At 43.1% G+C, this 27972-nt stretch overlaps 1 protein-coding gene and 1 long non-coding RNA gene across 30 annotated transcripts in view; both read left to right on the top strand.

Moving 5' to 3' along the window:
- The window catches only part of GLIS3 (GLIS family zinc finger 3), a 545819-nt gene that overhangs the window by 326235 nt on the left and 191612 nt on the right, over positions 1–27972 (top strand). The gene's annotated exons all lie outside the window — the stretch shown is intronic.
- On the top strand, positions 4992–26925 carry LOC112644800 (uncharacterized). The gene is made up of 3 exons (XR_003126768.3): positions 4992–8644; positions 25307–25442; positions 25979–26925. It is a non-coding gene; the product is annotated as an uncharacterized LOC112644800 (long non-coding RNA).

Below are 27972 nucleotides of genomic sequence, written 5' to 3'. Positions count from 1 at the left end.
GGGCTTGGCAGTCTCCTTCCTTAGGATCTTCTGTGGTGCCCACCCCCACCCAACCAACCCTTCCTGCAGACTGACCGTGTGCAGCCTCAGCCTCCCACTGGCCTCAGACCAGCCACACCTGGACACCACCCGGGAGTCCACCCAAGGCACAAGCCAGGCCTGTTCCCCACCCTCCTCACCCTCCTCATACTTGGAAAAGAAGACACAAAAAACTCAGTGTACCTCACCCTGACCTTTGGCTCAAAACGAAGAAAGCTGCCTTTCTTTTCTCAACTGTCTACAGTTCATACTTTAAAAGAAATTAATTCTGACCGAATCACCCCAGGCCCCTTTCCAAAGAAGTGATGTTTTACTGAAAGTGATTGGAAAGAAAGGCACAAATGGGTGTTTATAAGAATTAAGATGCAGGAATTAACCTGGGCCCTGGGGTAGGATGGGATGGGATGGGATGGGGTGGGGTGGGTGGGAGCTGGGGGCCTGAGAGTATGGAGGACCGAAGCTGAGAGCATTGTGGCCCCGAAACTGGGAAAGAAAAGCCATTTTGGATACTTAATAGAAGAATGACCATTTCTTTTGATATTTCCAAAATTGCCACTCTTGAGGTTTTCACTGCTTTCTCATATACCACTTTTCAAGAAAGTACTAATGATTCGGCATCCTGGCACATAGCTGCATCCTCCTTATAAATGTGTACTTTCAAATCTCTACTGAAAGTCAAGAGAATTTCTTTTAGAAAAGCATTTTTTCAGGAACACTGTATTAATTCAAGAAAATTCTCGCAGCTTTTATTGTTGCTAAAATCATATATTGTTTTTCACAGAATACCACCATTTGTTTGTATTTTCCCTACAGTTTTTGTTTTTAGTAGTTTTGTTCTGTTCTAGTGGCAGCTGAAGTGATTTTGAGTGTTTGCAGCATGATGTTAATTAACCAAATGTTTCAACCTGGAACTTTAAACACCTGGGCCGACATAAATTGCTCTGAATCAGTGTGGAAATCTTGGAACAGTGGATGTTGAAGATTTGGGGCTAAAACAGGGAGTAGATGGTGAGAGGTTTTATGCTCTACTCATTTTTTTTTTTTTTTTTTTTTAGACAAAATAAAAACAGACAAGTAAGTGGCAGGCTCCTTAGCCGAGTTGATTGCTCACAGCAGACATGTCCTGGACTCTCATAGCATCTGTTTGCATGTAGAAAGCTGGGGTTTGGTCCACGTCTGTCCCTGTTTCCATTTCACGTCTCTATTCTACCTACCTACCTTTGGGCTTGATAAATTTTGGATATCCAATATCTTGGATAGTTGCAAATAAAGAGTCATGGTTGTGGGAATTGCTAGGATGTCAGGTGAGATTTTGGCATCCAGATCCATCTATTTGTCCTTTCTTCCTTCTAGGGATCCTGACTGACAGCATATACAAAAAGCACCATATTCAAACAGAAAAATGAAGGACTATTTTATTAACAGTCGAATAGACACCTGATAACCTCACACAAGCACCCACACAAGAAAGGGGGCATTGGTAAGGCCAAAGGGAGTCAAAATGGGTGTGTTGTGGGACAGACCCATCCTCTCTTCTGCCCAGCCTAAGGTGAAAAAGCTAAAATGGATTGAGAAGAACAGTTCTCAACAGAGAACAGTTCTACTCCAGAACTTGGGCTGTCTTGTGCAGTGTAGGATGTTGGCAGTCTTCGTGGCCTCTCCTCACTGGACATCAGTAGTGAAATTCATCTACTGTTCTTTTGATGACCAGAAGTGTCCCAGGCATTGCCAGACCTCTCCTGGGGGTAAAACTGTCCCCAGTTGACAATTACTGCCTGTGGGGAGCAGATCCTAACTGGCCTGCGTTTCCTAGCGATAACCAGGTTATGAAGCACAACTGAGTCACGGACCCATGAGGAGAGGATCCAGAAGAAGTCTTTCTAAATTGGGAGCAGAATGTGATTGAAACTCTTTCAGGCATTGGTTCCCAAATGTTACATATTATGAACATCTGGGAGCTTTAAAAATCCTGATACCCTGGCCATGCCCCAATGTCAAATTAATCTTGCAGGAGTGGGGGGCGTGTAGAAGCACCATCAGGATCTTTTAAAGCTTCCCAGGGATCCCAATGTGCAACCAGATTCGAGAATCAGTGCTTTAAAGTGCAGTCACTGGGACTGGATATTTGCATGTCTAAGAAGTTCCCAAATGATGATGATGCCCCTGGACCACAAAGCACCTTTGAGAGCCCTTGCTAAGGACCCTCACGTCACCCGTCCTTACCTGAGGAGCAGTGGCTCCACTGTCCCCAGTCAACAGCACTACCCAATGACAGACCCAGAGGTACTCACCCAGCATCCTTGTTTCCTCACCTGTTTGTCTTCCCATGGTGTTTTTCCATCATTCGTGACCCTGGCCCACTTCGCGAATGCTCATAATTTCCATCCAGAAATTTCACATGCTTTCCCAATCCTCATCCATTGATTCTGTCTTTCTCCATTTATAAAGCATCACAGATTTTAGGGAAATATCTTTTATTTGGTTTTATTGTTTTTAGATTTCCCCGCTTTGGTGATATGCCATCAGTGGGGATTTATTTTCACTGCAAATGTATCACATTCTAATATTTCATTATATAGATTTGGGGGGGGTTAACTTAGAAACCCAACAACCATTTTCAAAGAGTGAATTTTTTAATTTTATGATTTGAACATGTCATTTAAAACATGATTATATTGCTCTAGAAGTTTCATTCTTTGAAGACCAAGGCCAACTCACATGTCCCTATTTATATCTCCCACTTAAAGTGATTATGCATCTGGAAATAAAGAAACTATTAGTGGATACATATTTGGTCAGTTAAGTTCCAGGGTTGTGCAGAGGGCTTTTCTGCAGGTGATCAGAGGGTGTCACTTGATTTAGCAGGAGGTCTCTGTTATCTGCTGCTTGGAATCCTGGAAGCAGGGCTGCCTGCCCTTGTCTTGCCTCTTGACACACAGATCTTCCCAAACAGTTCAGAGATGGACTGTCCTTATGTTTGCTCTCTGCCCACTGGCTTTGCAGAGTCAGCTTCTCACAGCTTCTCACAGACATGCTTCTATGACGCTGGCAGAAGCTGTTTGGACAGATTTTGGAAGAAAACAAATATGTCTTTGGTGATCTAGTGGGAATGAGCCACTTAGAAGCCAAAAGTGGGCTTTAGTCCAAGCTCTGGCACTACCTGGTGGTGTGACCTTAGACAAGTCGCTTCACTTGTTCTGCCTTCACCATTCTGGTCTGGAAAGTTGAGGGCGTTAAACCTGGCAATCAGAAGCCTCCCTCTGGTGTTGCTATCCTGTGGTTGTGAGAAGTGCTGTATTCTGTAGGCAACAGACCTGTGGCAGACCGACTGCTCGAGGGAGAGAAGCATGGACTTCTTTCTGTAGTTAGTAAGTCAGGGTAATGCATTGCTTGGAGGAGGGAAAAACAGGAGTTTGGGTACCTCTCTGTTTGCCTTTCAGTGGTGAAATAATACTGTGGTGGCCAGCTAGGAAAAACTCCTTTATCTTTCAGTCAAGCCCTTGAATGCTACTCCTCAGAGCCAGTTTTTATAGATACAGAAATACCTTTCTGGGTGAGGATGCTGGACTGTCTACAGCGATAACAAGGTGGCCTGTCAAAGCCCATAGTAAGCAGGTGATGTGTAGTAAAAGCACCCTGGTTGTGAAAAGGTCCTTTAAGATGATCTTTCCTAAAATCTCCCCAAAAAGGCAGGATGAGAGTAAGGTCTGGTGCCCAGCCCAAGTTACCCTGCTTTTCCTTTTTCTGTCTTCCCCAAATTTGTAAGAGAGAAATGGCTCCCAGTGTTGTGGTGGGCTCTCTGGCCTTACCCAGCGGCTCCCAGCAAGAGAAGATGGGGGCTCATCAGGCAGCTCCTCAGCTGAGTGCGTGGGGTGCGTGGGGCTGCCCTGGAGAGCACAGGGCAGGAAGAGCAGGTGAGCAGAGTGAGGAGGGAGCCCAGGGTATTGTCTTCCTGATGTTTCTACTCATGGGGACACCTGTCTGCATCACGTTTAATGCATGCAAAGGCCGGGCCCACACCTTTAAGAAATAAGGATTAAGGAAGCTGTGCAAATGTAGACTTTGAAGAAAAAGAATGAACAAAAGAGTGCCAGGTTGTTGAATACATGTGGCTAAAGTCTGTCACAAGCCAAAGGGCTGGTTATCTTTGTAACATGCACATAGCAGTGGTTTACACAGTGGATTCCCATGCTCATTCCTAAGATAAAAACATTAGAGCAGCATGCCCAGGAAATTCTTTTTCCTTTTAATCAGGATAAAGTAGCCTATTGAGACCTGAACAAGTGTATTGGATTTCACCTTTCATCTCCCACACATCAGTCTCTTTTACAAGAGGTCATTCTCTGAAAGGTACAAGTCAGGAGTGCCTTGGCATGGAGTTCCAAAATGGCCTTTATCATCTTGATGACAATTTTTCCAATTTAGTTAACAGTTTATTTGGTTGTAAAACTACAGTGACTCATGTAATTAGAGGTTTCCTTCTGTGTCAACAAAAGAGGATTTTTGGATCTTGGTAACAAGTTGGACAACTTTTCTGCCACACTTCAAAAGAAGTAGTCAATCATGGGATAATATTTTTAGGATGTCAAAACTGGAATATGGCTGGCTGCTAATCAACCTTCAAATAAAATCCCTTGATTAATTGCAAAATGAATTATCTAAGAGTGACAAAATTTACTCGGGCCCCATTGAAGTTTTCCCAGGTCTCCTCCTCTAAGCCAGGTGAACAGGAAGAGGGAAAACATGTTCTCCTTCATTAATGTTCCACTTAAAACAAACGCACAAACAAAAACAAAAAGCTACAGAGCTCACCACGATCGGCGGGAAATCTTGTAAAAAGTTTGATCCAGTGAAGTGATTTTTTTTATCTTGCTCTTCCTGGATTTTGTGTCTTCATTGAATGTGGGCAGCTGAAAGGTGCATATAAAATATTCCCGAGCACCAAAGTGAAATTTCTCCACAACTGTCATAGTAATAGTTCATTAAATAAATGGTTTGTTTGTTTGTTTAACTACTTGAATATCTCATGAGCATAAATGAATCACAGCAACTCTTGGAAAGGTACTGAAAATTAATCAAGTGGCCACAAGGCAGGATGAAAGTCTAAAATGTGAAATTGAAGAGAATTCCCGCTATGATTTCCTTGTCAAGGTTGTCGTCTGTTTTTCTGTTTCTGAGAAGTTTATTGTTTATCTCCTATTGCTTGGGTCCTAGGTTAAGGTAATGCCTGGCCTGGACAGTTCTGCCAGGATCCACTATGATTCTGTGTGTGTGAATGGAAGGGTAGGGGGCGGTTGCCTGTAGCAGAGTACCTGGCTTGTGAGATATTCCCATCTGGCATATTTATGAAACGTGTAAAATGCTAGATGCCAGCTACTTTTTTAGATAAAAAATTAACTCGATCCTCATGGTAATCCCATCAGATAGGCAGGTCCTTTTATCCCATTTTGCAAACAAAAAAATTGAGCCTTGGAGAGGTTAGTAAATTGTCCAAGGTCACAACACTAGGAGGTGACAGACTGGAATTTAAACCCCAGGCTATTCAGTTCAAGGTGTCAGTCATTTCTCAAAACCTGAATTTTTATTTATACACCTGTTTGCTTGTATTTCATCTTGGTCCACGGAGGTTGAGGTAAATTAAAGGAAACATAGAATGATAAACTGAAAGTAGAGAATAAAGATGAGAGGAGATAGAAATTAGCATAGGGCAAGGCCTGAAGATAAAGAGATTTGACTTCTAGCTTCTCAGCCAGAAACAAACAAAAACAAAATGCAAAATGCAGTTAATTCTGGAATTCTTGTTGATGAGGAGAAAAAAGCCTTTAAAGGAAAATTCTCACTTGAGATTCTTTTCAGATGGTAATTCCCCATGAAAAGGGTGGTAACCATTGTGGTCATAAAGGTGACCTTGAATCTTTCTGTCTAGCAGGTGAGTCAAGCAAATCAAAACCTACAAATAAAGTAAAAGAAGTTCAGGGGCAGGCCCCAGTGGCAGGGCACGGAGGAAGACTCACAGAGGGGTGTGGGAAGACAACAGGAAACTCCACCTGAGTGAGCCTGGAAGGGTTTGATTTCAATTGGAGAAGACTGAAGAGATGGGCATGCCAGCCTCCAGGAGGGTCAGGAGCTGTGGTCAAGGTTGGAGGGCTTGTGTCTGGGATGCCATGGGGAGATAGTCATCTGGGTCAAGTAGGAGACTCATGTAGAAGGCAAGACAGGAAGGGAGGTCAGGAGGAGGCTGTGCCTTTTGGGAAGTTGCCTGATTTCTGAGAAAGGACTGTGTCCTGACTTTGCTTGAGGAGACTCATTCTGTTACCTGGCTGACCGCTGTGTGACAAGTGAGGGGCTAGTGGAGGGACATCAGTTAGGGCATGACTGCAACAACAGAGAAGTGGCCAGCCCCCTGCTAGGCCAGTGGCAGAGGAAATAGAAAGTAGAAAGTGGGGAGTCTGTGGGAGATAAACGTAACAGGATTTGGCCAGATGTAGAGGTTTAACTAGCAGACAGATAGGAAGTAGAACAAGAGGAAATTAGAAGGTGAATTTGAGATAGGCTGAGGTTATCCAGTTCATGGGGATCTGATTGGACTTTCTAGAGTCTTTTCTGGTTTTGCTGCTGTCTAGAACTGGTCAAGAACGTCGACTTCTGTTGACTAGATTCATGTTGAACCATGGCTCACTAGCTATATGTGATCATTCACAGGCAGTCCAATCCTTCATATTTCCATCTGCAAAATGGGGATCACATTAACCATGAACAATTGCGCTAAGGAGAACATGCACATTTGGATAGTGCTTTGCATACTGTAAAGCCCTAATAAACAGTCTCACTGAGATTATTTCTACTCCTGGTACTCTCGGGCTGGTCTTGTTCCTTCTTTGCTTTGTGCTTCTGCTTTATTGTCTCATCTACAGTTCTGTCAGAGACGTACACTTGCCAAACCACATCCAGAGCCTCAGTACCCACGGTGCCCAGGTTCCCCCAGCAGCCTTTGTACACACAGCCCCACGGTGAAGTCAGGCACCATCTTGCTGCTGCTGAATTATCTGAAGGAATGAAGGTCCCCCACTGCACCCCCAACATTTGTGTTTTGGCCCCAGTCACCAAGAGGTGAATAGGGACACTCTGAGGAACCAAGTAACATTCACGTTCTGAAGACAGGAGTCAGAACTTGGCACTGCTCAACCAAGAAGCACTCTGGCTAAAGTTTTCCTGAGGACAGAAGGGCAGACACTATTGAACGAAGGGAGTGCCAGCAATGGAGGTGCCGCTAGGCTCCCCAGATGAGTACTTGAACACTTGTGAATGTGATAGTCTGCAAAAGCAGCAGCCAGAGTGACAAGTAGTTGAAATTGTGATGTGGCCTTCTGTGAATCCCTGAGGGCAACTAACAGTAGGAAAGGGTCTCTGAAGGGTCAGTGGATTGTTATAATATTCCTAATTACCAGGTATCATGGGCTTAGCTTCTTATTGGGAAATTCTCTCCCTAATTAACATATCCCTGCTCTGAACATGCTCACAGGTCTCTGCTAATTCAAGAAACAGTGGAAAAACACACCGAGAGCTCAACTTTAATTGAAAATACAATAATTAGATTGTGGAATCCTACTCTTAATTATAGAGTCAGATTTTTCTCAGGGTCTACTCATTTCTGATATTATGCCCTGACAGAATTAATAAAGTTTCAGGGGCTCTCTTACAATTTTTTGAAAACTCCATGACTCAACATGAACCCAGAAAGGTAGATAGGATCCATGGTATTCTGGTTTTCTTGGATTCTTTGCCTGACTTGTCAGGGAATAAAACAAGTGCTTGTGTTGTCATGCACATGAATGGAGTGTCATTTCATCTGAAATAGCTGGTTTTGAAAGTTGGTCAAGTAGTATATTCAAGGAATTGACAGTTGCCAGATGCAGCACTATGCTTTGATTGGTACAGAACGGGTCCCTATGCCACCAGCAGTTCAGTTCCTACTTGAATTCTAGGAATCGCCAAGAGATTTTGATTGAGTAGGCCCAGGGTGGGTCCTGGGAGTCTCTATTCCTAGCAGGGTCCCAGATGGTGTCCACACTCTAGTTGATGGAGCACACTTTGAAGTACCCAGCTCCAATGGGACCCACCTGGGCCCTTTCCCATCTTTTTCCTTCCCTGTGGGGCAAGGAATCCACAAATCCGAGGGGATGTGCTAACTCTGTGTCCTCCTAGACTTCGTTGTAGGTACTCGTCCTAGAGTTTCCTGCTCAAATGGCACCTTCTTCTAGGATCTTCTCCAGAGTCTTGCTCTGGAGTCTTCCTCTGATTCATTCACTTGGGTGGGTGTACACAAGGTCTGCAGGGTGGCTAAGGGACAGCTGTTGTGGGTGTATGTTAGAGGCCCGTGGTAGTCTAAGATAGAATTGAGATGGAAAGAAGGAGCCAAGTCAGGGTGTGAGCAACTCTCCTAGCACTGCTACATTCTCATGTAGAACCCTGGGAAATTCAAGAATACTGGATTCAACCTGGATTCTAGACTCAGAGTCTTTGAGGAACTTAAAAAGTTGATGCCATTGTCAGTAGAGACAGGAGCATCTCATGAGCAGAAGTTGCCTATTTTGACTTGGTTCAGGTGAGCAGACACCTCATGGCATATGAGTCCTCTTGCCTCTGTCCTACAGATGTTTAGGGGAAGTCTCATGGAAGATGCCACATGACCCCAAAAGAATAAGATCATCTAACCTTTTCTCTTTTGATATTTTGCATATATTTATTTTCTTTAATGCACATTAGAGTTATTCAGATTTGTTAGGCTGCTATATGGTATACAGTTCTTACTTTTTTTTTTATTTTATTACTTATTTGAGAGAGAGAGTGTGTGCACAGCAGGGGGAGGGGCAGAGGGAGAGGGAGAAGCAGACTCCCCACTGAGCTGGGAGCCCGACATGGGACTTGATCCCAGGATCGTAATCTGAGCTGAAGGCAGACACATATCCAACTGAGCCACCCACTATGGTATACAGTTCTTTATCTATAGTTTGTTTTATGGGCCATTCTGCTATCTTTAAATATATTTATCAACTGAGAAGTTCTTTTAAAAATAAGATTTTAAAAAAGTTTTAAAGGTTAATGTAAAATAAAAATATTCTTGAGAGAGAAAATAAGATGATACGCTTTTACATTTTATAGCTTTAGTAGATTTCACTGCAAGCTGGTTCTTGGTGGCTAGGCTAGTGAGGACCAGATTTCTCAGCTGGGATGCAGGTTGCAGAATGGAGGGCTGACGCTCAGTGACCAGGCTGGATGGCCCTCTGCCAAACCCAGCACCACTTGCTCTGCCCTGAGCATTTGCAGGCACTGTTGAAACCCTCTTCTGAATGCGGTGTTGTAAGGGCCTCACGCCCTGCAGCAGGCAGTGTGGACAGGATTGAAGGCACTCAGGATGGGGAGCTTGTCCTAGGTGTTTCTCACTCTGAGTCCTGCTGTGCTGCCTAGATCCTACCTGCTGGATATATTGCCCTTCCTGCTGAGGCTCAGAGGGCCTGCTGCGTTCTTTGGATTTTTGCTGAACTGCACCTCCTGTCTGTCTGGATTCTTGGTATCTGCCAGGCCTCTCCTGGCTAGCTGGAGTCTAGGCTCCTTGCTACCCATATATTGGAAGGAAAAATAAGGGCTTAAAAAGAATTTCAAACTTTTATGGTATTGTCAAAGAGAAAGGGTCTTTCTAGCTCATCTCCCAGTTGAACTGCTTGGTTGTTTCCTCATCATCTTATGCCTCTGAAGGTATTTCTTTCCTGGTACCTGTGAGCAGTTTCTGCCTCTCACCTCCAGCCCCATTTTGCCTGTTTTTTCTTTATTTTCTCTCTTTCTCTCTCTCTTTTTTTCCTGGATATTTTAAAAAATTGAAGTGGGATCCCTGGGTGGCTCGGCGGTTTAGCGCCTGCCTTCGGCCCAGGGCATGATCCTGGGGTTCCGGGATCGAGTCCCACATCGGGCTGCCTGCATGGGGCCTGCTTCTCCCTCTGCCTGTGTCTCTGCCTCTCTCTCTCTCTCTCTCTGTGTATGTCTCATGAATAAATAAATAAAATCTTTAAAAAAAATAAAATAAAAATAAAAAAATTGAAGTGAGATGCACATAATATGAAATTCATCATTCAGTGACTGCAGCACCTTTAGCTATTCTGGGCATTTCATACAAATGAAACACACAACATGTGATCTGTTGTACCTAGCTTCATTCCCCTAATGTGTGTGAGGTCCATCCATACTTGGCATGCAGCAGTCCTGCATTTCTCAGTACGGCTGAGTAATATCCCATGTTGTATGTGTGCACTTTTTTAGCCATCATCTGTTATGAATATTTGGGTTGTTCCCTTTGGCCGTTGTGAGTCGTGCTGTGGTGACCATGTGTGTTATGAGTATTTGAGTGCCTGTTTTCAGTTCTTTCGAGTATATACCAAGTAGTGGAGTTGCTGGGTCACTTGGTAAAAAAAAGTTAAAGTTTTAACTTTCTGAGGAACTGTTTTCCATAGCAATCAGCCCATTTCCCACCAGCAGTGCACGGGACAGCTGCTCCACATCCTCTCCAGCACCTGTTATTTTTCATTTGTTTAGAGCCATCCTAGTGGGTGAAGTGGTATCTCATTGTGATTTGGATTTGCATTTCCCTGCATGATGTTGAACAGCTCTGTGAGCTGTCTTGATAAGTCAATACATGATGCTACGCTATCAATGCTACGCTAGGGCACATTTTGTAGTGGAATATTTGAATGAGACAGACCGCCCCGCATGCTTTGCCTCCCTCTAGCCTCCTGCAAGCACAGTTAGCCTCTGAGTGTGAGCTACCCTAGCCTCCTGCAAGCACGGTTAGCCTCTGAGTGACTGTGAGCTATGTGAACTCTCACTGTCATACCATCAAGAATGGTAGGGGCATGGGATGCCTGGATGGTGCAGTTGGTTAAGCATTCAGCTCTTGGTTTCGGCTCAGATCATGATCTCAGGGTTATGAGTTCAAGCCCTGTATCAGGTTTGGTGCTCAGCATGGAGTCTGCTTGAGACTCTCTTTCTCCCTTTCCCTCTCTGCTCCTCCCTTTGCTTACACTCACTCTTTCTCTCTTTTAAAGAAATAAATAAAATCTTAAAAAAAAAAAAAAGAATGGTAGGGGGCACTCAATTTGGTCTAGTGGGAAGAAAAAAGTTGTTGATTATTACTAATTTTAATCCCAAGAGGCAAAGAGTATTATAGTTGACCAGATGAGATTTTTAAAAATGTATTTTCCAAGGATCCCAAGGGTTTTGAAGATAGTTTTATAAAGGTATTAAGGAGTATTTTTAATGTATCAGTGAAGTTTAAGTTTTAAATGTGTTTTGGGGAAATTACTGATTTGTATTTTAAATTTTGGTGATGGCAGTCACTGTCAGAATTAAGTAATTCTTTCTTCAAAATATATTTTCTTCTTCTCCATTGTCTTGTAGTGCTATGCCTTCTCAATCTAGAACCACTCTAGAAAGCAGGTAGAATGAGTCCTACCACTAATTTTTATAAGAACATGTAAAGATTTTCTCATTTTTGTTCTATAGTGTTTGGATTAAAATGAGAGGCAGAGAAGAGAGCCCAGCACCTTAACAACATGTTACCTTTATTACTTTCATTGCTTGTTTTCAGTGTATTTATTTCTTTTTATAATGTGCTGTCCCTTTGACATAGCTCATTGGCTGCAAATCCATACAATATCCCACATTTCCGTTTGTGGTTTGTGTGTGTCAACATTATTAAAATGCTACTTGATTAGGTAGTCAATGGGCCTGGAACTCAAGAAAGAGGGTATCTTTTGGGGAGAAGTGGCTGGGACTGAGCACGAGGGGGCTCCTAGAGGCCTGGTTATGTTACTCACTGAGGTGGATGTCTGCCTGGGTTTGTCACTGTGAAAATTCATGGAGCTGGAACCTTATGATTTACACTCTTCTGTATGTTACACTTCAGTACACACTTTACTGAAAAATAAAAAGAAGGAAAAAACCCTGCTTCTTCCTCCATGTCTTATATATTCTTGATTTTAAGACAAAGGCTGCGTGATTTGAGCAAATGGGAAAATCTTAAGTCCCAAAGAAAGGAGAAGAAGGAAGTGGATGGGCTTCTTTGTTGAGTATTTCCCCTGCAGTCAAGCATTATGTTACATTTGCCTTACCTCATTTGGTCTTGTTAGCAGTCCTATGAAATGACGTAGGTTATCCCCATCTTGCAAATTTAGAAACTGAGGCCCGGAAAATTTTCAGGAATGCAGAGAAGCTCTGCTTGCTGTGTGTAATGGATTCAGGGACTGGCCCTACTGCTGTCTGGTTTCAAGTTCCTCTAGGTACACAGTGTCTATGTTACCCAGTTGATGTTCGATTACTATTTATTTAATGGAGGAATGAGTTACTTTGGGGAAGAAAAGTGCTCTGCAGCTGCCCTAGTGGTGCTGGTTTGTGCTGGTTTAGTCTGGCACGCAGGTTGCAGACAGGTTCCTGCAAATGGGGTTGACAGGACCCCTCCCCAAGCTGTGTTCCCCCTTCCTTGCTGCACTGAGCCAGTCTTCAGTTGGTTAAGGTGGAGGAGTCTTAAGAGCTATTGACAGATTGACGGCCTGTTAGCCGGAGTGTACCTCTCCTACGAGGGTCCTGCCAGGGCTGTTCTCATTTAGAGCCTGGTGTCTGAATGCCTCGTCCGCCTGGAAACTGGCAGCAGTGATGGACTGGTTGGGAGGCTGGATTGAACAGGTTCCTAGTGAGCTGTCAAATGTGGTTGCCGAGATGGTTTCAATACGAGCTTATCAGACTGTTTAAGAACAGAGAACAAGCACAGTGCATGTTATTTATGGCATTCACACTCTTGCAGCTAGAAACAAAATATAGCACGTCCCAGCCTCAGATTTAAATTAGAATATTCTGGCGTGCACAGATTAACTGAACAATAGATTCGAAAGACAAGAAAGAGCCTCACATTTAGAGGAAAGAGCATGTGCAAGAAATATGTCTGATTTTCCAGTGAGATTTGAAAATGTTTCTGTTTCAATCCTCAAATGAACTGGTTGTCCTTTACCAACTGTGGGAATGGGAAAGGCATTCTAGTATATCCATTTGTGAACTATTTTAGCAAAGCTCCTGCTGTGCACCACTGCTGAATTACCTTGTTTTCTTGTGACTTAAAGACTTGTTTGGATAGATCTTTCAAAACCATCTAAAATCTTTCTAGCAACTCTGAAAGGACTAAGGGTTGTTCAATTAAATGGATGTATCCTTTTAGCCAGGTTACTAAAATTATATCTGGTGGACTATTAACTAGCATAGCGGAGGAGCTAATTGCAGTGTAGCAAATCCAGGGTGGGTTTGTATCCAAAGGTTTAGCTGCGGTTATTGTTGAGAGAAAGATGGAGCAGGTTTGAGATTGGAAGGAGCCTCCAGGCTGACCCGTCCCCCCGGCCTGCAGGTGCCAGGCTGGTGTCACACACACTCGCATGCATCCTCACAGCCTGGAAACCCATGGTATTTGGAGTCAGACCTGGCTACCTGCTGCGTGACTTGTTACTCTTTCTCTGCTTCTCTCTGTTCATCTATAAGAATGTGATAAGACCTGTCTTAAAGGGACATTATAAGAAACAAGATACTACTTATAGTACCTGATCAATAAATGTTAATTCTACTTGCTCATTGGAATGGATGAAACACTATTGGTAAAGTGTTTTTAATACATATTTATTTTTTTAATTTTTAATTTTTTTAATTTTTATTTATTTATGATAGGCACACAGTGAGAGAAAGAGAGGCAGAGACACAGGCAGAGGGAGAAGCAGGCTCCATGCACCGGGAGCCCGATGTGGGATTCGATCCCGGGTCTCCAGGATCGCGCCCTGGGCCAAAGGCAGGCGCCAAACCGCTGTGCCACCCAGGGATCCCTTTTTAATACATATTTAAAACAAAGTTTAATAACTATGCTTAAAGAAAATAGATATTAAAATATCTTCTTGGGGGGACTCTTAGGTTTGGAAGTATATTACTCGTTACAAAATGATTTATATTTTATTGTATTATTTTAGTTGAACAACACTGGAGATATACAGATGATTTTTTTTCTCTATGTATGTGTATATGTGTGTGTACTTTTTTTGGGCCACCTTTCCAAACATTTTTTTGGAAAACGAAAGATGATGAAAAAATACAAAATACATCCATTTTGATACTTTCATTGTGCTTTTATACTTAAATGCATGCTGATAAACTGATCATATCATTGTTGCTTCATGTTAACAGAAAAAACATTCAGATAAAAAAAATAGTAATTGTGTATTTGCTAGCAAAAAAAAATAATGGACATATGCTTACAGGGCTTAATAATTGAGTGACTTACTGTTTCTCTTTTAGTAAATACTAACTGGGTAAACTCCACTTTTTTCTGGCTCTAGGGATATTGAGGGCCTCTTTGGTAAAGACTATCATGTGTATAATCGTGATGTTGGAAGAAAGCCTTTGTAGGTTGTCTTAGGCAGTTGGGCTACTAATGACAAAATGCAACAGGCTGGGTAGTTTAGAAACAACAGAAATGTGTTCCTCACAGGTCTGGAGGCTGGGAAGTCCAAAATCAAGATTTGGTGTCTGGTGTAGTCTTCTTTCTGTGTCCTCACCCAGCAGAAAGTCAAGGGAACTCTCTGGGGTCTCCTACCATGACCCTAATCCCATTGATGAAGGCTACACCCTCATGACCTGATCAATTCCTAAGAGCCCCACCTCTAAAAGTGCCATCATACGGGGGATTAGGTTTCACTGTATGAACTTTGGGAGGACACTTTTCAATCTACAGCATAGGTTAACTGCATTCTTTCTCCCAGGTTTTTATTATCTGCAATTGAATGCTCTTGGGGTCATGATTTGACCCAAAGCAGAAATTAAAGTATATTATAAAATTCACTCTTCTCTGCCATGACTTTTGTTTTCAGAAATTATTTTTAACATTTTATCCTAATTGAAATACAGAATAACCCAAGCCTTTTTCTCTATTGATTATTCCCCAAAAAGAGCTATTTCATTTTTAAAAACTCCATGCAAACAACATGATTTATATAGTCTCAGTATATTTCTCACCCTTGAATTCTTAGGAATTTTTATTTCTTTTCAAATTGGTAATAAGGCTTCCACAGGCTACCCACTCTTCTTAAAAATTGTAATGATCATGTGAAACTCATCATTAATTTTATCTTTTTATCTAGAGACAAGGCCAAAGTATTATGTATAGATAATACTTTGGGATAATAGATGGGTATAGATGCTAATACCTACTATCTAGAGACTTCATTTGTTCATCCCTGTATTTATTTATTCATTCTTCTCTTCTTCCAGCAGACATTTGTTGAGTGTGTTCTATTGTTCATCACTGTGCTTAACTAAGTGCTAGAGACTACTGCTTAACAACAGGACAGGACAGGCATGGCCATTGCCCTGTGGAACTTCCTGAACACAGGGGGAGATTCACAGGACTGCATTTGTGATATCTATAATAGACAGGAAGAAGCAATCTAATCAGGAAAGTTGGGACAGTTGTCTGGGAAACTGACCATTGAGCTAAGGTGGAAAGGAAGAATAAACATTAAGAAAATCTTGCCTGTTAATCCAAAAGCCCGACCTGCATTCTTGCCCGTTTCAATCTGTGCAGTTTCGGGGGCAGTTATAAGGGTCACCCCTCCTCCCAGGCACTCCCTGTGTCATGTGAAGCAGACTGTCATACTCTCTGAGTTCCCTACCAACTAACCTTTCTGAAAAACATTAGAAATGAGGATCCAGAGTTTCTTGGACTTCATTTAGTTCAGCCTAATTAGATTTAAGCAGTGGCCATATGGAGCAGCCCCATCTGGGTCAGCTGCCTATGCTGCCCCAAACATGAATGGGGCTGATTCAGAAATAAGTGTGTTCCTAAGTCATCCCCTAAGAAGGATGAAAGAAAAAGAAGAGAGAGAGCAAAAGAGAATAAAAGAAAGGGAAAAGGAAAGTAAAAAATTAATTATATCCACACAGCTATTATCATGACCTTCATTTTGATTTTTGACGTGCTGACAACCATATTTGCAGCTTATACAGCCATGATACTAATTAGAGTAGAAACATAGCACTTTTGATCAACTTCCTCTTTGAGAAGGTTTATTTAATTTCACTTTACAGTCTCAATCCAAACACCTATAGACAGGCTGGGAGTTGCATGGATTTGATTGGATGATAGAGTGGCCTTTTTCTGCCTCTCACTATCACATTGGGAAAAATTAACATTCACTGGGTAAGCCATGCCATAAAACTATGCTTCTCAAACCATGTGTGGAAGAGGACTAGGGTTTTTTTTTTTTTTGTTTTTTTTTTAAGATTTTATTTATTCATGAAAGACACACAGAGAGAGGCAGAGACATAGGCAGAGGGAGAGCAGGCTCCCTGCACAGAGCCTGGTGCAGGACTCAATCCCAGGACCCCGAGATCATGACCTGAGCCGAAGGCAGATGCTCAACCACTGAGCCACCCAGGGGCCCCCAGACTAGGTTTTGTTTTTTTTTTGTTTTTTTTTTTTTTTAAGCCACTGTAAATGAAACTGTCCATGACTGGTTTCACCCTAAGGTTTTGATAATATCAGACCTGGTGTGAACCCAGTTCAATGAGAATGGAGTCTACAGATCACAGCCATGTCTAACGGCTTCATAAGCTTCTAAACACACTCAATTTCTGTACCTGTCTTCTTGAGGGTCAGTAACACATAGTTTGTAAACTGGCACTGACAGTCTAATAGGCTTTAGTTCCCTTGAGACAGGAAGGAGGTGGGAGCACATTTAGGGCTGAGACTGCTTTTAGTCTCTAACCTCTTGTCGGCTGAACTCTGCCTCCTTACCTTCCTTCCCCGTATCCCTTGTCTTACAGAAAACATAAAGTTCAAAGTCAGGATTGCCCATAGCTTTCAGAGGCCACACTACCTGGATGGCCCATATAACCTACTGTGTCTCTGCACAGAGAGAGGGTCTTGGAGAAGTTCTGAGAATTACTGGAGGGCAGTACTTCACCCAGAATCCTGAGTCGTAGGCAGCCTTTGTATGTTTAGGAACAAATGCAAACATTTCCTTGGTGACACTTTTTAAGGATCTGATGGGCATGCTAGCAGGCTCTCTCTAGATTCTGCTCCCAGGATCTCTTTGGAAAGCAAGGAAAAATAGAATGGAGATATGTTTAGATTCAATGTTCTGAACAGTTGCAACGCCTAATGCTGTGTTAGGAACTGCATAGAACTTAAGCTAAAAATGAGAACTTGTTCTTGACTACCAGGAGTTTAGAATCTAAAATAAACAGCATAGCTAGCTGAAACTGCATGTCGTACCAGATACGGACTGGGCACTTTCAAAAAATTGAGTCTCTTTTTATTTTTATTTTCTTTTCTGAGTGTCTTTTTAAAAAAGATTTCATCAACTGGAGTTCAATATATAAATGGTTTATTCATAAACCTATCTACTTTATATTCAAACTTATTGAGGTACATTCTATACATAATAATAAGATATATCCTTTTAAAGAGAGAATGCAAGCTATATACACTCATGACATCATTGCCCCAAACAAGATACAGAGAGCATTCTCCTCTAACCCCTGAAAATTTCCTTGTGCCCCTTTTGTGATCCATTTTTCACTCACCTGTGATCCTAGGCAACCACTGATCTGGATTTTCTCACTGCAGATTAGTTTACATTTTCTAGGATTTTAAGTAAATGGTATCTTGTAGTGTATACACTTTTGTGTCTGGCTTCTTTCACTGCTGTAATTATCTTGAGATTCATCCATGGTGTTGTGTGTATCTATATAGTTCATTCCTTTACAATGTTGAATACTATTTCATCCTGTGGATACAACATATTTTATTTCTCCACTTTCCAGGGGACTGTTACCAGTTATTGACTATTGTGAATAACACAGCCATGAACATTTGTATACAAGGTTCAGTGTGGGGATACATTTGCATTTCTCCTGGACAAATACTTGGGAATAAAGTGTGTGGGTCATTTGGTAGGTATGTTTAACTTTTTAAGAAATCAGGACAGGGCATTTTTGCTAAATCTAGCCACCAAGGGATGCATATACATTTGCATTTTGAAAAGTTTAATTTTTCTACATAAATGCATAGTACCAGGTTGGGAGGAAGGTAAGGATATTCTGTAAAAATGCATGCTGAAATGTGTTTTTATAAAATAGACTCAGGACAGGAAAAATTTGAGATATGAATGGAGTAAGTTCTAGTCATATAGACATCAAGCCAAGTATAGGACTTGGGGCTTGAGTGCAACCATTTCCTAGCTGTGTGACTTGAACCAGTGGCTCACTGCTCTGAGGCCTCCACTTTCTTATCTTTGAAATAAGGATGACAGTAGTGGGGTGGCCTTTTAGAAGATTGCCATAGGAGTTAAATGAGAAAGACCTTGTAATCGTCTTAGCACAGTGCCAGCCATAGCTCCATCTTTGTTGTATTTAAGCAGATATCTTAAGCAAACCCTCTGAGCAGTGCCTAAGCTGCATGGGAGACCAAAAACAAAACAAAAGAAAACAAAAACAAAAACCCTGCTGTTCAACATATCTTGTTTGTGATTGGATGTATCTGATCGCTATTCTACTCTTTAGCTAAGCAGTGCACCAAAGTCACGGCTTTGAGAGCTTCAAACTGTAGACACGTGTTCCAGATGAACTGAAAAGACTTAAAAGTCACTTTGTGAATTGGCCGAGTAAAGGCCAGCTGGTCACATGGTTAGTTCAGGAAGATGTACAGTTTGACAAGTGCTTCAGTAGGCTGTTTCTGACAGAAAACCGGAGGCTTCCTAGAGCCAGCTCAGGGAGTCTCTCTGCTCTTGAGTACATGTTGTTAGAGACTAAGAAACAGCCTCTTGATGTTAAATGCAGTGTTACATTATATTGATTAAAAATAGAAAGTCTAGGGGCACCCGGGTGGTGCAGGCCAACAAGTGTCCAAAACATGTTCCAGCTCAGTTCATGATGTTAGGGTCGGGAGATGGAGCACTGTGTAAGGCTCTGCACTCAGTGGGGAATCTGTTTGAGATTCTCTCCCTCTCCTTCTGCCCTTCCCACACATTCTCTCTCTCTCTCTCTCTCTCTCTCTCTTTCTCTCTCAAATAAATAAGGGCAGCCTGGGTGTCTCAGTGGTTTAGCGCCACCTTCGGCCCAGGGCTTGACCCTGGAGACCCGGGATCGAGTCCCATGTCGGGCTCCCTGCATGGAGCCTGCTTCTCCCTCTGCCTGTGTCTCTGCCTCTCTCTGTCTCTCTCTCTCTCTCTCTCTCTCTGTCTCTCATGAATAAATAAAGTCTTTTAAAAAAATAAATCTTTCAAAAAAAATAAGATTCTAACTGTAAAATTGAACAGGAAGTTTGACTAGGACACAGTATACGCTTGCATTTGCAAAGCACAAGATGAACAATGGGAAATCACCCAAGGTTTGAAATTACCTCTAATCAGGCAGACTTGGAGCTATGAATTGTGATAGCCACTATAGTTAGTGTAGTATTGCTGTGTAGGGGACAGAATCTTGTGTCTACCTTTTGGTGATATTATTCATTAAACTCATATTAACTCATTAACCAGGTAAGTTTGGCTAAGAGAGCTTTTGCAAAGAACAGGGAAATTTCTTATCCAGTTGCATCAAAATTACATGTAAAATCTTATAATCATTTAAAAATGAATGTGGATTAGTAACTCTGGTTTGTTCTTTGATGGTCTGCGTTATCTATTTTGAACCATTCTCCAAACTTAATCTCTATTCCTAACATAGTAAACGGTAGAGCATATTTTCTAGTGTAGAAGAGTATAGTATTCATATATTACATAAAATATAGTAATAATATAGTTTGTGTAAGTAATGGTCTCAGAAACTTCTCTGTCCTTTCAGGGACTTGTCCAAGGATTACACATGCCTGTTCCTTATACTCTTGAACACGCTCTGCACCAGATCTGTGTCTTTGTCAATCCCTGAGACCGTTGCTTTCTCTAGTGCACAGAAATCTCTGAGCTACTCTATTTTTGGCACGACAAGCAGGTGGAGGTTGATTTGTGGTACATGTTACCGTGGCTGTGATGATCAGGAGATACGTGACCATTATCATTTGCTTCTATCAAGGTGACAGCAAGAGAGAATTTGAAATGAATCCACCATGTGTACTGCTGTTAATTATTTGCTTTGTTCAGTATAGCTCGGCACTCATTCTCATGATATCCGACATTTGTAAGCTGACGCTGTGTAAATGACTGGGGAGAAGTCTAAAAAGTGTCTCATAGCTGGAAGCCCAGGCTTCCTGGAAAAGATTTAGTTTCAAGATTAAAGCCAACGTGGCAGGATCCATGTTACTAAGTACAGCTTTTTAAAAATCAGGCTTCTCTAATACGAAACAAAGGGTTAGTCTGGCATTTCTCTTGATTGCCCAGGTGTCTGGGTGTGATGTATGTAAACAGACAATGGCATACTCGGATCATGAGGGCCTTGACAGTGCCAGTCCTCGCAGGGAAGAACTGCAGCATCCTTACAGCGTTCAAGCCTCTGTGTGCCATCTTAACAATGAGCAAACAGACCTCCCTTGCTCAGCCCACACTGGCCACAGGGCGCCTAGCTCTTCCTCCTGCATGCAAGACTCACCCCTGACTTAGCGTCCTCACACTGGCTGTTCCCTCTGCCTGGAGCTCTCCACCATCTGCTGCCTCTCACCTCTTCCAAGGCTCTGCTCAGTTGTCACCTTCTTCATGAAATCTCTTCCTATCGCCTTATTTAAAATGGCAGCCTACACACTCTTCCCTGACCCCTCACTCTGCCCATCCCCCTTAACTTGCTCTACTCTTTGTCTTACATAGCTCTTACCAACTTACAGCATCTGTAGAATGCACTCCTTTATTATTTATTATTATGTCTCCTGCTCATTGTTGGCCTTTGCTCCCCAGCCCCCTCCCTGAGGTCAGAGTTCTTTGCTGTTATTGGTCACTGATGTGTCCAAGTGGCATCTAACAGGCACTCAGTAAATGTTTGCTAAGTGAACAAATTCGTGTTATGAGCACAGGGAAAAATAATATGGCGGGTGGTAAGGTTGCCAGACTCAGACTGTGTGATGTAATCCGAGAGATCCGCACACAGGGCCTGTTTCGGTCTCGTTCTTTGCTAGATGTGTGATATCAGGCAAATGATGGAACCTTCTGGGTTACCCTGAGGATGCTTCTGAGAGACAAGAAGTCACAAATACGAAAGCACTGTTCAGACATGCTGTTGAAACTTTGATCCTTTGTTACTGAGTTGTAGCCTTCCAAGGAGCTCAGATTATTTATATCTTCACCAAATTCTTATACTCCATCCTTCATGCTGCATTAAAGGAATGGAACTAGCACTTTTGTTAGCTGCCCACCAAAGGACACCATGCAGGAGGCTTTATCCTCTGCTGTGAGAAGTAACTGCTCTTGCCTCACTCTGTACTCAGGCCTTGAGACCCACAGGGGCTCAACACAGGAAGTAGAGCATGCCAGAATGTGAACAGCCCATGTCACCTAGGGATGCTTCATGCTTGTTCCTCTAAGGGAGAAGGCTTGATTCTTCCTTTCTCTGGGAACACAGACCTCATTAGCTTACTGCCACATGTAGCCCGTCCCTCTGTCACAGGGATGCCCAAGGGGATGCTCAGCCTCATCAGTGGGGAGCTCTTGCCATGTGTGCCCACCTGCCTCCCCGGGGATCCAGCCTCACTGCCACAGCTGCCAGTGAGGGGACTGTCAGATCCCAGAGCTGAGGCCAGAGATGATATGAAAACTACTCTTTAAGCCCTAAGTCCCAGTCAAGATCCCAGTTAAAGCTAGGAGCCTGTGAAGCCCCCTACCTTTTAGTCCGTTGTAATTTAATTTAAAGATGATCAACTATAACTGAGAAAGAACATCCCAGATGTTTTAATTCATGAAAAACACCCCATAGGAGGTGATTCACCTTTTCTCCATCCTTAGGGACTTCTCTTTCAGCTGTGGGTTGGCAGAAAGCCTGCTCCAGAGGGAGCAAGGAAGGAGGGTAGGGAGCACGGCCTGGAGCCAGTCTGTACACCTCATCCCCACTTGCCCTTTCTCTGATCAGCATCCCTCCCCGCACCCTGACAAGACCTGACAGGGGCCACCAGCAAGTAGCCAGTTGATATCCATTCTGTTCCTCCCTTTGTCCCTCCCTTGCTCCCTGTCAGGATATACTTGAACACAGTGATTGCCTTCTAGGAAGAGTTTCGCTTCTCTTTCAATCCACACATCCAGAAATCATGTGTTTGTGAAGAAGCTGCAGCACTGACCTGTAACCGTGTTTCACTATTGGAGGCAGGTTCCCAGGGGTGAGGGCTGCACCCGGCAAGGCCTGGCCCCACGGTTGGTGGGCAGCAGCTGCATTAGAAAAGATATTACTTGCCCTCAGTTTGGTCAGCACACCTCAGTCTGCTGCTCATGTTCCAGCCCCATGTGGACCAGACCAACCTTCACAGCTGAATTTTCTTCATCGGCCTTAGCACCCACCTGAAATGTTGACAAAAGGACAGCACTTGGTGGCCCTGTACTTTAAGGAGGGGCTATTCCTCTTGCTCATTCCCAGCTTCTCCACTGACTCCCTCTGTCAGGCTGTTCATTCTGAGGGTTCTGTCTTTGCTCATGACACTTCCCCTACTGGGAATCTCCACACATTTTGGAGCTGGGGATCTGAACCCTAGCCCACCTTCACAGACTCTGGGAAACCTTTGGGGGGACCACCTCTGCCAGAGATTTCTCCTTTCTCCCAGCGCTTGGCCTCACTGTTTCTGTCCCTCATATCACATTTACCTATTAATGGTTGTGTGTGTGTGTGTGCATGTGCACGACTGCCCCATCCTGAAGGCTAGAACAGTGCACTGCCTCACAGTGTGCAGCATCCAGGCCATATTGTCGGTTGGTGTAGGAAGTGCGGGATGCTTGCTTCTTTGTGCTGCAGCACGAAGGCGGGTCAAGGCCTAGTTAAACAACTTTTTGAACTACTTATAGTTACTCCGCTAGACCAAATTGGCATATCTTTCTTTCCAAGCAAACTTCTAGCCGCTGTGCAGAGACGAGCCTTAGGCCAGGCGCTCATAACCGTCCTCGGCCAACATCTGAGCAGTGGTGCAGTGGGAAGAAGACTGAAGCAACTTAGTGGTTTTCTGAAAAATTTTTTAGCAAAGAAGAAAGGCCAAGCTGACTGTTTCATAAGCACTCAGGGCCAGATGACAGGCGCATGAGGGCTGATTGAATGCTTGTTCCTCGACATTGAAAGCGTTTTGCAATGTGATTGTTCGATTTGTGGATCGGGTGTCAGAAAATCTCCTGGGCTGCGCTGCCCAAGAGGGAGGGCCTCAGCAGTTCTTGTGCTGGCTAAGTGTTTGTGTTCACTTTAGTTATCATCTGATCGTGGGCCAGCTGGTAATGGGATTGTAGTGGCCTTGCACAACAATGGAGTCCTCTAAGGGCTGAGACAACATGACAGAAATGGTGAGTGGCAGAACCCTTAGATGTCTCATTTAATGCCGGGTGATTGAGTGCATCCATGTGGAGGAGGTTTTTCAAGTCGGCATCAGAGCAGAGCAATTGCAGGGAAACATCAGAGCCTCCCCGAATAAGATGGGTTGGGTGGGCAAAGGCAATTATTGCAAACAAGCTCAGAAATCTCGAGGCAGGGGAGCTGTATTGTCTCCCAGTGTTGGGAAGCCCCACTGTCACCTCACATGGAGTCTTGTAAGTCCCCCCGCCCCCCGCCCCTGTGGCATTTCTGGCCTGATGTATTATGCCGAAGCTCATTCAGGCCCTTTGTTCTGTTTAGGAGCATATAATTCTTCTTACTTATTTAGTGTGAAGTGGAAATGAGAAAGTAAAGGAACCACAAAACGTAAGGCCCCACTGTCGAAAGACAGGGGACAGTTTGGCCAGGAGCTCTTTTTTCAGAAACAATGGGAATTCCAGTAGTTTCTGATTCTTCCTGACTTCATGGTTGACGCCATATAAACTAGCTTCAGATGCGTGAAGCTTTTTGTTGGACGACAGTGCTATGTGACCATTGACTTTCTGGGTGAGGGGTGGCTGGGGTCAGCCAGTCATTCACTGCACTCAATTTACTTTGAATGTAATGAACTTCAAGTGGAAAATATGACCAATCTCTGAATTAGCATTTGGTTCCTTAACCAGGGAAGAAATGTTCTGTGCAGGAAGGTTGTAATTGAACCATGCATTTAATAGCCTACCGCAAAACCACCTTTGAATTTGATAGGCATGTATAATTGGGACAGAATTTATCAGCTGTACAGTATTTACCAAATTCCTATTTATCAGAGCCAGATTGGTTATGCCAGTTCTTGTGGAGAGAAGCCTTCCTTATTGTTGTTGAACTTCTTTGTAGATGGGGAAAAAAACAGCCACAAAGTAACTTTATCTCTAGGGTAGGCGACAATGGAAAGAGGGCATTTTTGGCTTCACAGAAGGTGAAATATTTCAGATAGAACATCGTAATATTTCTAGGATGGACATGTGTAGTCCAGTGCATATGGCAAATAAGAGTTTCCTTTGTCTTTTTTAGGCTCTAAGTATTTTGTGGTTAACATCTGATTGACATAACTTGATAGGACAATGACATTCTCTTGCTTTTTTATGAGTTTCCAGGAAAGACAGTATGGTGAGCAAAATATTGATGTAAAGGTTGCAGTCTTTATCTGGAATAATCTCCTCCCATTCTACTCCTCATCCCCTCAAAAACCCCTTTTGTCACTTGTCTGCACACACATGCTTCTATGGCATGGTGAGCTAACTCTAATCTGTCCTTTAGATTTCCTCTACAGTGTCACTTCCAGGGGACATTTGCCTAATTTCCAGAGTCTTCATTCTGTGCTCTGATCACTGGACCCTGGGTTTCTCTCTGTAGCTTTTAACAGAATTATTACTGTGTCCTGGGATACTGGGAATAAAAGTTACTACACTCATCAAAACAGGAAATATAGAAGGAAAAATGGAGTCTGCTATGAAAGTGCTTTCTCAACTGGTAGGCTCTTAAGGTCTGTCACTTAGAGTCTTTACGGTCTCATCTTCTGTGAAATATGTGCACTTGTGTTTGGAGGGTTGAGGACATCACAGGCCACCAGAGGACCCAGAACAGTTGACAGGCATCACGACACTGTGGACCAGGCTGTCACAGAGAGTTGACGATGCCCAAAGCACAGCCACATTTTTCCTCTATTCCTATACAGGAACCTGGGGCCAAGATCCTACATGTGAACAAGTAGTGCAAGAAAACAAAGTACAGGAGAAATGGTGGCTGAGACCCACTAGGTTCCCACATTTCCTGACAGCTCATAAGGGGATGCAGTAATTTCCACAAAAAAAGTAAGGAGGAATATTTTTGCACAATAGTTAAAAAATATATATCTTACCATTCTCAAGAAATTGTATATCTAAATAGAAGTATCAAGAAAAGTTTATATGTTCAGTTCCTTTAGAGAATTATTGCAGAGTTAGGAATTATTAGATTTTATTTCTGCCCAGGTGAAAGAGTAAATACAGTATTACCAAAAGGAATTTGGTTGGTGTAGATTTCTAGTGCGTATATTTGGTGTCCATAATGTGCATTGGCTTCTCTCTACAGTGTTCTAGTAACTATTAGCCGTTGCTGTGTTTGCTCATGAGGCATCTCTCGGTGGTCCCACGCGCCGGGGCCAGAGAGACCAGGGTTGGGGAAAACACGCTGAGCCCTCAGCGGGTTTACAGCTTATGGAGTAGGTAGGATAGTGGTTTAGCCCCTGTACTTAAGACATTGCTTCCGAGGGCACACATAAAGGTTAGGAGGGGTTTTGTCGTGTGTTTCAAATGTTGTGGGTTTTTTTTTTCTTTTTTTCATTCTCCTGATGATGTTTGTTTTACAGGCGGCAGGCTTTCTGCAAATGGAAGGAAAAAAAATCTTCATGCCTCTAATACTTGCCTCTCTCCTGTCACCTTTCCGACTTCTGCTGCCAAAAGTAATCATTTTTAATGAGAATTCTCTACCATAAAAATCTGACTTTTGAAAGCAGTGCTGGAAAGAGAGACCAATCTCTTGGCGGGTGTGTCAAAACAATAAAAAAAAGTGTTCAGAGCAGATATGCCCAGTTTCCTGTGAGTATCTTGAGTTTTCTGAAAGTCCTAGCAGATGAAAAGTGAAGTATGGGGAACAAGGTATCTGGCCCACTCATACCGAACTCACCAGATGAAAGTAATTTGCCAAAAATCAATTAGAAAATAATGACCATATGGCAACTCCCTTGTAATCCGAGGGACTGCCTGGACAGGTGACGCAGTCTGGGAGCAGCTCGGCATGTTATTCACCAGGGAGATGGGATGTCAGGTTTTTGGCTCCCTCCCCTGCTTGGGCAGCTGTATATTCTAGACACCTTGGGAGTGGGCTTCCTGTCACACCTGGGAGTCAGGGGGCACTTTGTGCTACACAACCTAGCATCTGCTCACTAAAGCCTTGCTCATAGGACCAAAGGTCCTCATGGGCCACCAAATGCCACATGCCTCTCACTTAGACACGTCACTGTATTTTCCTGGTCTTCGGACCTTCTGTTTTCATCTGCTGTTTGTGAAATCCTTAAGGACAGGAAACCTGCTTCCTAATGAGTCCCTTCTCTCCCTGGGCCAGGCACAGTGCATTTTGCAAAACAGTTCAAGTCAGCAGTTGCTTGCTACCTTCTCAGGCCCTGGGAATACTACTAATTTAGTGCTTTGTGTGCACAGGCCAGCTAGATATATTAGGATTCTTCTCTTACTACAAGATATACAAACAAGATCTTTCAGAGCCTTAGAATTCTGCAGGTAGGGGAAGAAGTGTGAACAAGTGGTAAACCATGGGCACACCCCTTCTCCACACACCTGGCCATCTCGAAAAGCTCCACTTTTTACCTGTTTTATATTTGGGAATTTTCTTTGGAGATAAAGGTTCTGTTGTAGGTAGATAGATACATACATACACAATAGTCCCAATGGTAGTATCTTTAGTATCTTTTTTTTTTTTTTTTAACTTTCTTACATAGGCTCCATGCCCAGTGTGGAGCCCAAAGCAGGGCTTGAACTTATGACCCTGAAATCAAGATGGGAGCTTGTATCAAGAGTCAGACACATAACCAACTGAGCTACCCAGGCGCCCTGGGATTTTCGTACCTTGATCAAGTCAATGGGTTCATAAGTTAGAGTTTAGTCTGGAAAAAGGGACGGGCTCTAGATATTTTAAGCAGGAAGGGGTTTAATACAGGAAGTTATATATGCCTTACTCATGGGACAGGCTGGTGGAGGATGGGTAGGAAAAACTACATCTGGCTTTCAAAGATGAGGAGCCTACAGAACTCAAAAGAAACAGCCATGGATTACCTCAAGGGATTTGCAGGAGATCTGGAAGCTGAGGCTCACCTCTGTCCTGTTCCCATATATGGCTCTGTTGACCTATCCTAGAGTGGAATCATGGCTTCTCTTTCACGTTTGTTCTCCAAATTGCACACAGAGGTCTCTTGAGGGCAGACTCTAAGCTAGAGCACTGGTAGCAGGGATTCTGGAAGAATGAAGTATTTCCTGGGCTTCTCTGTAGGAGAGGAATACATACTATGGACCAGATATTACTCTGAGAGTTATTCCTGGAAGAAATAAATGAACTTTGGGGCCACCTTATAAAGATGGGTTCAGTTATTCCCTCCTATTTTACAGCTGAGGATATAAGCACAAAAATGGAATGATATGGCCTAAATTGTCTGTCTTGGAAGTGACAGAGTTGGGATTCAGTTGACCCAAGGAGTGTGGGGCCTGCCTCTGTGCCCTTGAGCTGATATCAGTGGGTTCTCATTTGGGAGTTATGCTGGAGACGTGTCTGGAGAGATTTTTGATTGCCACT

Source organism: Canis lupus, chromosome 1 (genome assembly GCF_003254725.2).
Source record: "Canis lupus dingo isolate Sandy chromosome 1, ASM325472v2, whole genome shotgun sequence".
Lineage (NCBI taxonomy): Eukaryota > Metazoa > Chordata > Mammalia > Carnivora > Canidae > Canis > Canis lupus.
Note: the sequence above shows the minus strand (reverse complement) of the source record. Positions and strands in the feature narration are given on the sequence as shown.